Source organism: Azolla caroliniana, unplaced genomic scaffold (genome assembly GCF_043228905.1).
Source record: "Azolla caroliniana isolate FFs.n. ecotype wild unplaced genomic scaffold, voAzoCaro1.0.p SCAF_1, whole genome shotgun sequence".
NCBI classification, from domain to species: domain Eukaryota; kingdom Viridiplantae; phylum Streptophyta; class Polypodiopsida; order Salviniales; family Salviniaceae; genus Azolla; species Azolla caroliniana.
The window spans coordinates 17,450,080-17,462,073 of NW_028230436.1; positions in this window are offsets into that span (position 1 = coordinate 17,450,080).

Here is an 11,994-nt window from a genome sequence, read left to right on the forward strand (position 1 = left end):
CCCCATCCGTGTCTGGAATAGTAGCACCGGTTTCCCGACTTCGAACTCCTTTTCGTTGCCATGCCGGTGTCGAATGCCCTCAAGTTTTCAAAACTCCTCGAATGCCCCTTATCGTTCTCTTTTTCCCTCTTTTTTTCCGTTTTTGTCTTTTTCTTTTTCTTGCCTCTTCTTCCTCTTTCTTTCTGTTTTCTTTTCCCGCTTCTCTACTTGCCTTCCTGTCTCTCCTCTCTTCTTCTGTTGTTCTTCTGTATTTGTCTTCCTCTTCCTTGCTCATTTTTCTCCATCCTCTGTCTTAAGCCTTCTCTGCCTTCTCTTCTATACTCTCTACTTTCTTCTCTGTGTGTTCTAGTTCCTTCTCTCATTCCATGGTCTCTCCGTCACTATCTCCATTTCGTTGTCTCTGTCGTCTACCGGCCACTCGTGACCGTTGGTTGTCGCCGCTCCTCTATCTGTCACCGATACTATCCGGCCCGTTGTTTTGGCGTCAGTTGTCCAGCCTTTCTGGGCACATTTCAGCCACTCTGGCCATTCCGGCTGCATTTCGGCCATTTCTGTGCATTTCACCCGCCTCGACCGCAACCGGCTCCTTTCTGGTGGCTGCCCTTGTTTTGCCATCATCATCGTTGTTCCGACCGCTCTTTGATTGCTTGTCCTTCTGGTCCTGCATCCGCGGTTGTCTCCATCTACATATTGGTGTATCTCCTTCCGACCGGTTGTCGTCTCTGTCCATTTATGCCTCGTTTGTTGTTGTGTGTGTCTGTTTGGCCCTTCGTTTCAGTGTCATCTCCGATCCGGTCGTCGATTGTTCAGCCACCGCCATCGCTCTGGCCGGTTCCGTCTCTATCCGGGCCTATCTGGCCACTCCGGCCACTGGTCGGCTATTCCAGTCGCTTTGGCCGCTCCTCGGCTCTCGGTTGCTCCGGCTGCCTCCATTGCGGACTCCATTGCCGTCTCTGTCGGTTTCGTCGTCGTCCGACACCGTCCGTCATCCTGGCGGCCTGTTTGCTTCCCTGACCTTGTCCGGCCCTCCGGCCGCTCCGGCTGCTGTCGGTTGGTGATGACCGTTCCTGAAGCCTCTCTCATCTTCGTCGGCCCTGTCTGGCTGGTCTGCAGTCGCGTGGCCGGTCTGTTTAGTCGTCATCCGGTTGTCAGCCGTTGATATCTGACGGTTGTCTCTTCGTTCGTCGCTTTTCGGCGTCACTGTTGTTGTTTCGGCTCTGTCTACTCTGACGGCCGCCCGGCCATTACGACCGCTTCGGTGCCAACCAACTCTTGTTCTGGTTCCAACTTTTTCCGCGTTGCTTCTCTGGAAACTGGAAACTGTGAACACGTCCCATTCCGGTACCGCACATCTTGCTGGCCCACGCTCCACACATTGCGTCTTCCTCCGCAGTCTCCTTGGAACACGCACACGTTGCTGCTAACTGCACATTTGCACATTGTCATTTCCATTCTCGCACACTCATGTAACGCCATCCTTTTGCAACTTGTTTTGCAGCTTCCACTCATGCATTGACACCGTTTTTGTACATCTTGGCCAACATTTCTCGGACATTTAGGGCAAAAATAGACCACACAAAACATTCACATATAGAGATTAATTTGTTGTAGAATTGTGCAGCAGTCAATCTTGTCAATCTTCCATTTCTGATTTCTTCCGCCTTTTGCTACATATCGCCATCATTACTCGGACATCTCTTACATATCATCATCACTATGCCTCACATTGTCGCGTATCATTCTTCAACTCCGTCTCCAAAGGGCAGTCGCCTTAGTGGTCGCCAAAAGGTGTTGTCTGCCTGGCCGGACTAGCCTCAACACAGGTGTCTATCCGACACTTCTCCAAAGGGGTGGTAAGGATTGGATGCTAGGTTACACGCGTAAGATGATTATGATTAAGCACAGACGGTAAACAATACGAAGATACAGATAAACACGCAATAATTACTATTGTATTACTTCCGTCAAACCCTTTACAATTCATCGGATCCTTTTATAGGCATCCGGCAAGGTTACAATCGGTGCGCTTAGGCAACCGACATCCGAATCGGTACAACTGTACCGGATCCGTCCCTCCGAATAATAATTCTACTATTATTTACTTCCTATTATCCGATCCGACTCCGCCTTCCCACTTGTCCTTGCTCTTCTGACCGGCCAACATTTTGCTCGCAGTAGCCGCGACCAAGGGGTGGCACCTACATCAGATGGATGTAAAGAATGCATTCCTGCAAGGTGACCTTGAGGAACGGGTGTACATGGTACAACCCCCCGGATTTCACTCTGGAACGAACTCCTCGGCAATATGCCGACTGAAGAAGTCCCTTTACGGACTGAAGCAAGCCCCGCGTGCCTAGAACGCGAAGATCACGCAACGACTGCGTTGGTTGGGCTTCGTCACGTCAAAATTGGACTCTTCCCTGTTCATCCGGAAAGGTCGACTCAGACCGGTTAGTATTTTACTGTATGTTGATGACTTGGTCATCACCGACGCCGACCTAGGAGAAATCGACCGCGTGAAGCTCCAGCTTGCGGCATCGTTCGACATGAAGGATCTGGGGGACCTTCATTACTTCCTCGGGATCGAAGTGATCCGTACCCCCGAAGGCATATTGATCAGCCAACGTCATTACGTGCTGAGTATGCTCTTCAAACTCGGGATGGCCGACTGTAAGTCCATCTCGACTCCTCTGGATAGAACCGTCAAGCTTCGTCCCGATACGGGAAAGGTATGCGACCCGACGAGGTTCCGACAAATTGTCGGTAGCCTCATATACTTAACCATCACCCGACCCAACCTCAGTTATCGAGTCGGAGTGATCAGTCAGTTCATGGCGCGACCTACCGAGGAGCACCTTCAGTGTGCGCGACGCGTACTTCGGTACGTAAGCGGCACTAAGGACCGCGGACTGCTATATCGGACCGGTGCATCCGCGCAGTTAGTCGGCTACACTGATGCTGATTGGGCTGGCAACGCCGTCGATCGCCGATCCACGTCCGGATACGCGTTCTCCCTCGGGAGTGTCGCGATCGCGTGGAGCAGTAAGAAGCAACCGACAATTGCACTGTCGAGCACCGAAGCTGAGTACCGAGGAGCGGCTGTCGCGACATGCGAAGCCATATGGTTGAAGCGGCTTCTTAAGGACCTGCAAGAGGAGGTGTCAGATCCGACGACGATCTACTGCGACAACCTCAACAGCATCGAGCTCGCGAAAAACCCCGTTTTCCACACACGGACCAAGCACATTGAGGTGCACTACCATTTCGTCCGTGAGCGTGTCCTTTCCGGTGAAGTCGAACTTCAGTACGTGCCGACGGATCGGCAGACTGCCGACATCTTCACAAAGCCGCTTGGTCTGGACAAGTTGCAGCAATTCTCAGGTTCGCTCGGGTTGCGTCACCTTGATGTGCCAAACTTGAGGGGGAGAACAGTCCCGAACGACCAAGCAAGGCAGCAGGAAAGGAGCGGACACGGCGACACCGAGTCAGTTGATAAGTTCGACATCGGATCGGCTAAAGAAGCCGAGGGCGGACCCGCGGAAAAGTTCGGAAGCAGACAGAAGGGGAGCAACCGAAGGAGAGAGCCGAAGCCAACCACGCATGGGGAAGATGACGCCATCGAAGGCGAGAAGACCGAAGACGAGTTGGAGACAACCAACTCGGACGAGAACGAAAACCGATCGGAGGTAGCCGAGTCGGTTCGGATGTTTGATTCAGACACGTTGAATCAACCGAGGCCCAAGCGGAAGAAAAGGCAGCAGAAGAAGTGTCGACACCGCAACAGCAGAAGAGCTGATAAGGGCCGCATGAGCAGACGAGCCGACCGGAAGGGTCGAAGCGCGCAGAGTCGAACAGGTCGAGGAGCGCGAGCGAGGCGTGAAGACAGGAGGAACCGGAGCTGTGTGCCCGAGGATCTCGAGAACCTCAAGTTGAGCTTGAGGGGGAGTGTTGAGAGACAAGCTCAACATCGGCCGGATCGGCTGAAGAAGCCGAGGACCGGATCGGTTGGGACCGATCGGTTAGGCCGAGTGCGTAAACCGGGAGGTCGTTAGGAAAGATATTCCGTGAGGAATATATTTGGGAGTTAGTGTAGGAGCTCTCAATGAGGATTGAAGTACTGTCAGTACTTCGATCAGTCCTTCTACGACTTGTATAAAAGTGTTCTCTGAGCACGTCTTATGTACAGACTGAGTATTATTGTTGAATATAGTTTTTGTGTCTTCTCTCTCACTCTCTCTGTCTCTCCCGCGTATACCGTGTAAGCTCAAGCTCTCCATTAAACCTGAGTTTCCTTCCTTCTGTTCGGTCTTAATACCTGCTTCCGCACGCTACTTTTTACAATTCTCATCGTTAGTACTGTTGGCATATAAGGCCGACTCCTTCCACCTTGTATTTGTTCGAGTGTGAACTCGACAATAAGTTAGGGCTTAGTAAATAAGCGAATACCTAACATTGTAATGAGTGACGACGAAAAAAGACGATTATAATCTCTGAGAGAGAAAAACATGTTGTGCAGAAAGAAGAAGCTTTCCATTAAAGCTTGCAACTGTGTAAGTCTATATCTGCCTTCTCTATCTTCTGTGTGTATGTTGTTTGTTGTTCATAGCCATACAATCCGAACACACACTTCCGCATAATTGTCAACATTAACCAACAAGTGGTATCAGAGCAGTGTTTTGCTGTGCGGCGGCAATAGATAATAGAAGAAGAAGCTGAAAGAAAAGATCAGGTCAAAAACATCAAATCCATAGAATGAATATGGCTTCAACATTCGGAACATGAGTTGAAATTAGAAAGTTCGACGGCAAAAACTTTGCCTTGTGGAAAGAGATGATGCAGGATGTGCTGATTATTCGAAGACAGGTCGAAGCCATTCGGCATAATGAAAAGGCTACTTCGATGACAAGAAGAGTGGAGATCAATGGACGAAATAACACACTCCACTATCCGAATGCATTTGGCTGAAAACATCTATTTCAGCATGGCAAAAGAGACGAGAACGTTCTCATTGTGGGAGAAATTACAGGCCGTATATGAGAAGAAGTCCTCATCTTCAAAACTTATCTTGATGAAACAATTGTTCAACATGAAGATGAAAGAGACCGATCCAGCAACCTCCCACATCAACACCTTCAACCGGGTGTTTTCAGAGCTCTCGTCCCAAGGGATCAACTTCGAAGAAGTGAAGGCCCTTGCCCTCCTATCGAGCTTGCCGGCGAGTTGGGAGGTATTCTGCACAACATACGCCAATAGCCAACCGATCCTGAATTTGGACGAAACAACTGGCCAAGTCCTCATAGAGGACATTAGACGAACATCGATGGGACTATCCATCGACGAGTCGGTAGAAGCCCACCACTTGACTGAGTCGTTCAACCGATAGAGTCGACTGAAAGAACAAGCCGACAGAACCGGTCGATGATATAGTCGGTTGAGAACGAGGGGAGACGGATAGTGGTCGAAGTAAAAAACGGGCTGAACAAGCGAGTACTACACACGCTGTAGGAAAGCTGGCCACAATATTTCCGATTGCTAGTCGATAAAAAGAAAAGAGAGTGGTTGGCGATCCGAGCGGAATCGGGGACGTTCCGACTCAGACCACTCTCCAGTCGGCAACCAGATCAATGTTGCCGACACCCGATCCGGAGAAATCCTCTCTCTAGAGGATTCGATGATCAGAGAAGTCCTCTACAGTTCACAAGTTGCACACACGTGGCTACTAGACTCTAGGGCCACATTTCACGTGACCCCCAACGTTGAATGGTTCTCGAACTATTCAGCCGATGCCAACGGCACAATCCGACTGGGAAACGAGCAGGAGTGCAAGATAGCCGGAACCGGGGAGGTTCCCATCAGATTGCCAAATGGCAACACATTAACCATGTACCGAGTTCGGCACATACCCGATCTAAAGAGGAGTCTGGTCTCCATCGACATGTTAGCCGAAGACAGGTATCGAACGACTCTACACGAGTCGACATGGGTGATCAGCCAAGGAAACCTCAAAAACAGTAGTGGGCGTAAGTATAATAATCTATACCCATTGATGGCGATCAACCCTGAAGGGGCTGTGAACGTAGTCGAGAAAACTGACCCGAATTTATGGCATGACCGACTTGGCCACATGTCTCAAGCCGGACTTGATCGGATGATGTCGGTCAGCTACATACCGAAACTCTAGGCAAAGATGGACTTTTGCGAGCACTGTCAATATGGGAAACAGACCCGAAGTCCGCACTCTCCACTATGAGACGGTACGACAACCCCTAGAGCTTGTGCACACAGACATATGTGGGCCCAATGCCAGAGCGATCACTAGGAGGCTTCTGGTACTTCATCACATTCGTAGATGACTGTACACGGAAAGTTTGGGCATACTTCATCAAGTCCAAATATGAAGCGCTCGAGGTCTTCAATCGATGGATATCTGAAGTGGAGAACCGGTCGGGACACAGAGTGAAGACACTTCGATCCGACAACGGAGGTGAGTACACCTCCAGAGCCTTCAAACAGTACCTGTCTGAAAAAGGGATCCGACATCAAAAGACCGTTCCTTACACACCCATGCAAAATGGGGTGGCTGAACGGATCAACCGAACGATCCAGGAGAGGGTGATGACAATGCTCTAGCAAGCCGGACTGAAGCTGGAATTCTGGGCCGAGGCATTGCCGACGGCAGTGTACCTTATAAATCTAGCACCGTCAAGAGCAATCAGGCTCGAAGTGCCACATGCACTATGGTCAGGTAATCAACCGACCTACAATAGGCTCCGTATATTCGGATGTGACGCCTACGCGTTCATCCCCAGGGAAAAAAGGATGAAGTTGCCACCCCATGCAACAAAGTGCATATTTCTCAGTTATGGAACGATGGGGACTTCGGCTACTGGCTATGGGACCCTGAGAACCGGAAATTGATCCTGAGCAACGACGTAGTCTTCAATGAAGACTCTATCTTCTCTCAGAGGAATCGGCAGAAAATAGTGGGCAAGAAGGTATCCTTCGAAGATGACAACGTCATCGTAGAAAGATCGACCCACCGGGCCGAATAAGAGAGTCAACAAACAGTTGAACTCCAACCAGCCAACAACGTCCCAGCTGACACTGAATCGGCAATAAGTCCCAACGTCGAACTCAACGACAAAGTCATCAAAGACAGAGCCGACTCGACGAAGGTTGATCAAGGCAGAGTCAACAAGGGACAAGTCAGAAAAAAGTCGACAACAACCGCAAGGGAGAACAACCACATACCGCCGAAATCCCAAATCGGGGGCGGAATACCAAACAAGACTCCTGACTCAACTAGTTCAAGAAATGCCGATCGAAGAATCTGAACCGAATAATACGGCACCCCGGAGATCTGGACGAGCTCAAAGGCAAACAAAGTTTTTATCAACCGGGCCTCGACTATGTCAACTACACGGATGCAGGTGAACCAAGCACGTATGAAGAAGCTATGGCTGTACTGGATGCTGAAACATGGCTCCAAGCCATGAAATCCGAAATGGACTCAATTCATCAATATCAGACATGGGAGCTGGTCGAACTACCATTAGGAAGAAAGCCACACTACCTTGCAAATGGGTATTCCGATACAAATATGTATCCGACTCAGAGAAACCCAAGTACAAAGCTCGGCTTGTCGCAAAAGGATCCAAACATGAATATGGGGTCGACTACGACGAGATATTCTCACCAGTAGTCAAGATGACCACCCTCCGACTCCTAGGAGTCGTAGCGACAGAAGACCTAAAGCTCGAGCAGATGGACGTAAAGACGACATTCCTACACGGAGATCTGGAAGAAGACATATACATGTCTCAACCGGCAGGATTCACGGCGACCGGAGAGGACAATCACCTCGTATGCAGACTAAAGAAAAGTCTATATGGCCTCAAACAAGTGCCAAGAATGTGGTACCAGAAGTTCGACTCCCACATAAGGCAGCTTGGATACAACAAATCAGACTCTGACCCATGCATATATGTTCGGAAACTGGCCGACGAGTCCAAGATCTATCTGATCCTTTATGTCGATGACATGTTGGTTCCAGGGAGCAATCAAGCAAAGATCGGAAAGCTCAAGCGGAGCCTTCACGCAAAGTTCGTGATGAAGGAACTAGGACAAGCCCGACACATATTGGGCATGAGGATAGAGCGAAATAGGACGACCAGGACTCTCTGACTCTCCCAATCCGACTACATCCGCAAGGTGCTGAAGCGCTTCAACATGAAGAATGTGAAGCCAGCATCGACACCGCTTCCGATGTCGATCAGACTATCAGATAGAGACTCTCCTGCAACGGACCAGGACAAAGAGCTTCCAGGAAAGATACCCTACGCATTGGCAGTAGGAAGTATCATGTATGCAATGGTGGCGACCCGACCTGACCTAGCCTATGTCGTAGGGGTGGTCAGCCGGTACATGTCAAACCCAAGAAAGAAGAATTGGGAGGTCGTCAAGCACATCCTTAGGTATCTGAAAGGAACCACGGATGTACAACTGACATTCGGTTCGACAACATCAACTGAAGTCGAAGGCTACACCGATTCAGACTATGACGGAAACACGAACAATCGGAAATTGACATCAAGCTACATATTCACCTATGGTGGCGGTGCGATATCATGGAGGTCGAAACTTCAAGAGTGCACGACTCTGTCTACCACAGAAGTGACGGGAACTCACTGCTCCTTATGCGCAACGCTCGGCCACAACTGAGATTCTTTTCATACACAGAAAACGGGAAATAAAACACGACACAAAGGAGAGGAAGATACACAGGAGGTTTACGTGGAAAACCCAAAGAGGTAAAAACCACGGCAGCCCACAGGCTGCAAACTGTCACTATGTGAGAATGTACAACAGTGAGTTCACTGAGGCAACGACCTCGTGCTCACAGATCTTCGCCACACGCGGTGGTTACAAAAGAGGCAACGACCTCTTTCTCTCTCTTTGTACACTATTACGTGCTCTCTCTTCTTCTTGCACCAACAAGAAAAAAATGACAACAGCAGTTACTAAAAGTTTGCCCTAAGTCATATTTATACTAGTACGACTTTTCGGCTATTTACAAATGTAGCCTCGATAGGCTCTCAGAAACATATTTACGAATATGTCTCTTCATCCGGTTCATATCGGGTCTGTACCATCCGGCTCTCCGTAGCCGGGTATTCCTCATCCGGTCTTCACCAGGTCTGTATCATCCGGCTCTCCGTAGCCGGGTACTCCTCAACAGTAAATATGTTTCTGAGAGCCTATCGAGGTTACATTTGTAAATAGCCAAAAAGTCATACTAGTATAAATATGACTTAGGGCAAACTTTTAGTAACTGTTGTTGTCATTTTTTTCTTGTTGGTGCAAGAAGAAGAGAGAGCACGTAATAGTGTACAGAGAGAGAGAGAGAAAGAGGTCGTTGCCTCTTTTGTAACCGCCGCGTGTGGCGAAGATCTGTGAGCACGAGGTCGTTGCCTCAGTGAACTCACTGTTGTACATTCTCACATAGTGACAGTTTGCAGCCTGTGGGCTGCCGTGGTTTTTCCCTCTTTGGGTTTTCCACGTAAACCTCCTGTGTATCTTCCTCTCCTTTGTGTCGTGTTTTATTTCCCGTTTTCTGTGTATGAAAAGAATCTCGGTTGTGGCCAAGCGTTACGCATAAGGAGCAGTGAGGTCCCGTCAAGTGGTATCAGAGCGAAACGACACAGAAAATGGACGCGCCATGTTCAAGCTCACCGGCTCCAACTATTCAGTGTGGAAGTCGAAGATGAGGGACATGCTCGTTGTTAAAGACCTATGGCTGCCGGTTCAGTTCGGGGACAAGAGACCGGACAAAATCGACGCCGCGATATGGGAGGTGATGCACATGAAGACAACGGCATACATACGGTGCTTCATCGACATGAGCCTGTACAACAACTTCAATGAAGAGAGCAAGGCTCATGAGCTCTAGGAGAAGATCGACATAATGTTTCAAAACAAAAATGCTGTCAATCAGGTTTCGGTATTCCGGAAGCTAGTAAGACTCCGGTACCAAGATGGCTCCAGCATGGCAGAGCATATGAATGCCTTCCAGGGGCTGATACACCAGGCAACGTCATTGGAAGTACCTCTGGCCGATCAGGTACTAGCGCTACTCCTGCTCGGTTCCCTCCCGGATAGCTGGGAGACGTTGGTTGTCACTTTGGGCAACGCCGGGCCGGAAGGAAAACGGTTATCCCTAGCAAGAGTAAAGTCGAGCTTGCTAGATGAGGAGGCGCGTCGGAAAGACAAAGATACGAGCTCCGATTCCAAAGCGCTTCTTACCGAATCGGAACGCGGAAGATAGAGAAACCGTAGTCCCCAGAACCGGGAGAAGTCGGGGACACGGTCAAAGTCAAGGGGGAGGCCTACTTGCTTCTATTGCGGCAAGCCGGGACACTTCCAAAAGAACTGTAGGCATTTCCGTAAAGACAAGGAAACCGACGGTACCGATTCGAAGCAAACCCCGGACCGGAACGGTAAAGACCGGAGGGGGCCGGACCGGAAGGGAACGTCGGCAATCGCGGCAAGTGAAGAAGAGTTGATGCTCATCACCGAGGAGTGTGAGATAAACCTTGCCGGCGACGAGATGACCTAGCTGGTAGACTCCGGAGCATCGTTCCACCTTACCCCGGACCGGAAATGCTTCTCATCCTACTCAGCCGGTGATCATGGCTGTGTCCGGATGGGGAATGAAGGTACATGCCGAATTGTCGGCATAGGAGACGTGTGGCTGTCAACACCAACCGGATGCAAGTTGCTGCTGAAGGATGTCCGACACGTTCCGGAGGTTCGTCTGAACCTGATATCAGCCGGTCGGCTAGATGATGAAGCCTACACGGGTAGCATCCGGAATGGTGTCATGAAGTTCAGCAAAGGGATCCTGATTGTGGCTCGGGCCCGGAAGGTAAACACATTGTACCTGATGAATGCCCGGTTATGTCCGGAAGAAGTGAACGTGGCATCCGACACTGCCGGTGAGCTGTGGCACAAGAGGCTGGGTCATATGAGCGAGAAGAGGATGAAGAGGCTTGCAGACGACAACCTCATTCCAGTGAAGAACGTGCACGTGGAGAAGTGCACTGATTGTCTGGCTGGTAAGCAAAACCGGACCTCCTTTCGATCAAGGCCACCGATGAGACGTAATGCACCACTGGAGTTGGTGCATACGGATGTGTGTCATGTAGACACGAAGTCACATGCCGGAGCGCAGTACTTCGTGACGTTCATAGATGACCACAGCTGGAAGCTGTGGGCCAGACTGTTGAAGACAAAGGACCATGTGTTATCCGTCTTCAAAGAGCTCCACGCGAGAGTGGAAAGAGAAACCAGCCGGAAGATGAAGGCGGTTCGAGCAGATAACGGAGGAGAGTACCGGGGGCAGTTCGAGGAGTACTACCGCTCGAAGGGATTCCGGCTCGAATTTACTGTGCCGAAGACGCCAGAACTAAATGGACTGGCCGAGAGGATGAACCGGACCATAATGGAGAGGGTCCGGAGTATGCTAGCGCATGCAAAACTACCCAAGAAGTTTTGGGCTGAGGCACTGTCGACGGCGACATACGTGATAAATAGATCACCCTCAGTACCCTTGGACGGAGACATGCCACAGAGAGTGTGGACCGGTAAGGAAGTATCCTACCGGCATCTGAAGGTGTTCGGGTGTCTCGCTTACGTGCATGTAGGTAAGAACCGGAGAGGTAAGTTAGATCCAAAGACCCGGCCATGCATATTCCTCGGTTACGGTGACGATGAGTTCGGCTACCGAGTGTGGGACCCGGTCGACAAGAAGGTATTCCAGAGTCGAGATATTATCTTCATGGAGGACAAGACGCTCGCCGACTGGGAGTCAGAGAAGAAGATAATGAACTCTGAGTCGACCGGTAAGGATAGACTCTATGATGAGCAGACCCAACCGGCAATCGAGGAACCAGCCGGTTACGGTGAGGATACCGAACCAGCAGAAGAAGAGGTAGA